The 4,279-nt window shown below is 39.5% G+C and overlaps 1 pseudogene; it reads left to right on the top strand.

The window, feature by feature from the left end:
- The first annotated feature begins 1,338 nt into the window (after positions 1-1,338).
- The window catches only part of LOC102476051 (28S ribosomal protein S18b, mitochondrial pseudogene), a 3,981-nt pseudogene continuing 1,040 nt past the window's right edge, over positions 1,339-4,279 (top strand).

Below are 4,279 nucleotides of genomic sequence, written 5' to 3'. Positions count from 1 at the left end.
AAAAGGTAACAGAAACCAGATGTGGTAAAATATTTACTATCTGGCCCTTTATAAGAAAAAATTGTCCAACTCCACACATAGAATGAAAGAAAGCATCTTTGCAACCTTGAATAGGTAGGTGTATTCCTAGAAGATAGCAATGATTCCTGCCTCCTCATATTCATATAATAAAAGCATCAATGAGGAGGATTTACCATTCTTTCTTCCCTGGAAGAGCCTTGACCCCACACAATGATCACTCCACAAAAAGATCAAATTAAACACTACTTACTATTGAGTGGTCAGAAAAGTCATAATACATTTTTGCATAGAAAAACACATCATGAATTTTACAACAATCCAATATATGTCTTCCACTGCTCAGGGCATGAAAAATGTGTGATCTGATATAAAAAATTGAAATAACTCTAAGGGCTGTTCACAAATCTAAAATTTCTGAGACTTCGGCAGTTTGGTGATACTGTGGTAATGTGCTTGAGTGATGCTATATCCATATGGAAGATCAAAAGTTTAGTTTCCCATCAACCTATATATGAAGAGTGCATGCATGACCTTAATCCTAACTGACTAGGAAGGTTGGGCAGAATCGTGGTGCAAGATCATATTGAGGGCACTTTTCTTTCTCTGTCTCTCATTCTCATGAAAGAAATATATAAACTTAAATTTTCTGAAGCTTAACACAAGAGATGTTTGTTTCTTATACAAATACAAATTGGCTAGGGGAGTGAGAATGCTCTGCTTCACGTGATCCTTCAGGAACCTAGGCTGAGGGAAGCTCTTCTGTGTTCAATATGTAACTTCCCAAGTCATTATAGATGTCAGCAACCTTACTTACAGATGGAGGGAAGAGAGAATGGCTAATCACCTTTGGGGGGTGGGGAGGAAGATGGGAGTGGGGAGGGAGGAGGTTTATGGGCCAGGCCTGGAAAATATGCTCCTCATTTCCACTCTGGTGTCACCTGTTAGAATTCAGTCACATGTCCACACCTAACTGCAAGGAGTGCTGGCTAATATAGTCTAATTTACACCTAAGGAGAAGAGGGGATGCATTATGGGAAACACAAAGCAGACTTTGCCCCCAGAGTAAACCTTGGGTAAAACTGGAAATCTGTTCCTCTGTAATAAAGACCTGATGCTAGTAGGAGGAGAGCTAATATTTGAATGTCACATTCAAACCAAATAAAAACTTGATTGTTTGCAGTATTAAACAGAATCACTTACCTAGCTTTGATATGGTAGAACATGCACTAAGATTGAAGGACACAAAAAACTCCCACCAGCTTTGGGGCCAGCATAAGTTACCACCATGCCCTTCTCTTTCAGATTGGGTCTTGTTGTATGGCTCAGGCCCAGGGCTTCAGCTTACTGTCCTCCTGCCTCAGCCTCCAACTCTTTGAGACCACAGGTGCAGGCTACCATGCTAAGTCTTTTGGTTGGATCCAGGTACTTGTGGTCCCAGCTTGTGGAGCATATCATCTTAACAGCATGTGCCACTGTGGCTGGGCCTGAATGGATTATTTCTCAGGAATAATATGGCAAACTTTAGATAAATCATTTTCCCCTTTACATTATACAGTTCCAGAATTGCTTTCTTGAGGAAACGAATTTTATGACTTTTAAAGTCATAAAATTAATACATATGCATTGTAAAAATCTTTGGAACGTATATAAGGGCTTAATCAATAAGAAAAAAATTACACATAAACTTATTATGCAAAGACAATAACTAAGAACATTCTGGAATACATTCTTCCATTAATTATATATCCTTATTTTAAACTAGCTAAGATTAGAAGGTATATGGTACTTTAAATTTTTTGTTTAAAAAATTAAAAAGGGACCAGCAGTTAGCATAATGGCTATGTTGCTGGACTCCCACGTAGTCAACCGCGGTTCGAGTCCCAGGCCCGGTGGCTTAAACTCACACCGGGCGCGTGTGTGTGCGTGCCCAAGATCCCAAGAGGAGAATGGAGGAGAAGGGATTGCGGCATGGCCACCCCCCCGGGGGGTGATTTCCTGCTTTCTGTCTCTCTGTCTCTCTCTGTCTGTCTGGTGAGCGTACGTGCCCTATAGCAAAAATCTCTCAAAAAAAAAAAAATTAAAAATATGGGCCAGTAGGTGGCATAGTGGTAAAGGTGTTGGATTCCCACATGGCCAGCGATTTGAATCCTGAACCTGGCAACTTGCTTTCTTGCTTTCCCTCTCTCTTTCTTTCTCTGGTAAGTGTGCATGCCCTGTAGCAAATTACAGAGTGATAATGAAAATCAATAAAATTAAATAAATAATTATTTTTTAATTTTTTTAATGTTCATTCACTGTATATCACTAGAGCATACAAAATGAATTTTCCCTCTGGGATACACTGTATATTGGCTCAATCAAAGATATTACCATACATACTATCTTCAACAGATAATTTTCCATTTGATGTTTCTTAAATGTCTTGCTTCTTTTATTTTTTTACCCCTTGATTCCCTCTCTCTCACCCTCTAACATTTTCCACCCTCCTTCCACACTGTCTCTAGTACCCACAGTTGTTCTTCATGCCTTTACACTAGCCAATATTTCAGTTTCTACCATCAAGTGCAGACATTCAGTATATAGTATATATTGAGTGGGGACACATAATGCCTCTCTTTCATAGTCTGGCTTGCTTCATGTAACAGTAAATCTTCCATATTTATCCACTTTCTATCAAAAGATAAAGTCTCATTGTTTTTTATGGCTAAGTATTATTCTGAAGTGCACACTTTTTCAATCCATTTTTCTGTTCATGGGCATTTGGGTTGGTTCCATGAAATGCTTTTCTGGCTGAGTGTACTTCTATCCTTTGGGTAGATACCCAGGGGTGGAATTGATGGACCATATGGTAGTTCTTTTTGTAGGTCTTTGAGGAATCTCTGTTTTCTCCACAGTGCCTACACAAATTTACATTCTTACCCACAGTGTAGTAGAGTTCCCTTTTCTCCACAACCTTGTCAGCACTTGTCATTCTTTATTTTTTAAATCTTAGCCATTCTGACTGGGGTTAGGTGGTATCTCATTATGGTTTTTATTTGCATATCCCTCATAATAAAGGATGTTGAACATTTTTTCACATGCTTTTTGGCTGTGTGTAAGTCTTCCTTAAAGTTGTCTGTTCAGCTCATTTGCCCATCTTTTAATTGGATTGATTTTTTGGGAGGGAGGGGTGAACTGCTTGAATTCCCTGTATATTTTGGTTATCAGTCCCTTTTCTGAGGCATAGTTTGCAAATAAATAGTTCTTTAAAAAATTATAAATATTATATCCTTTTCCCATTTCATGAAACTTGGAGCCAATAAAAAGTTTCTTGCCTGTCTCCCTTTTTGCCCCTTAACCTATTTATTCTTATGCTGAAAACAAAGTAATTCTGCTGAAATGTACAGAAAACTATAAAAACAATAATAAGAAAAAGTTACATACAAAGCAACTACCTAGAGTTAAACTGTTAATATTTTGATTTTTGCCCTAGTTTGTGTGTGTGTGTGTGTGTGTGTGTGTGTGTGTGTGTATGAATTTTTTTTTGAGGTTTTTGCTATAGGGCACGTGCGCTCGCCAGACAGAGAGAGAGAGAGAGAGACAGAGAAATAGAAAGCGAGAAATCAACCCCCAGGGGGGATGGCCATGCCGCAATCCCTTCTCCTCCATTCTTCTCTCAGGATCTTAGGAATGCACGCACACATGCCCGGTGTGAGTTTAAGCCACCAGGTCTGGGACGCAAACCGTGGTCGACTACGTGGGAGTCCAGCAACATAGCCATTGCGCTAACTGCTCGTCCCATATATGAATATTTTTAAATAACTTAGGTTACATGAAATATAGTGTTTTCTTTTAGCATATACTTAACTTTTAACATGAAGTCAATTAAACAAACTAGAGTTATAAAGTATTTCCCAAAGCATATGCCATTCACACAATCATGCAAATAATTGAGAGCTCCCCACCCAGGGTCTAGAAAATCATTGGGAGAGACCAGCAGATGGTGTAGTGTTTACATGCCCGGACTCCTACGTAGTCAACTGCAGATGGAGTCCTGGACCCAGTGACTCGGTGACTTAAAACTCTTCCAGGGTGCCTATGTGTGTGTGCCCAGATCCCAAGAGGAAAATGAAGAAAGAAGGGATTGAGGGATTGCGACATGGCAATCCTTTCTCGCTTTCTGTCTCTCTGTCTCTGGTGAGTGCATGTGTCCTACAACAAAAATTTCTCTCAGAGAGAGAGAGAGAGAGAGAGAGAGAGAGAGAGAGAAAGGGAGGAA

This window comes from Tupaia chinensis, unplaced genomic scaffold (genome assembly GCF_000334495.1).
Source record: "Tupaia chinensis unplaced genomic scaffold, TupChi_1.0 Scaffold000320_2, whole genome shotgun sequence".
Taxonomy (NCBI): Eukaryota; Metazoa; Chordata; class Mammalia; order Scandentia; family Tupaiidae; genus Tupaia; species Tupaia belangeri.
Note: the sequence above shows the minus strand (reverse complement) of the source record. Positions and strands in the feature narration are given on the sequence as shown.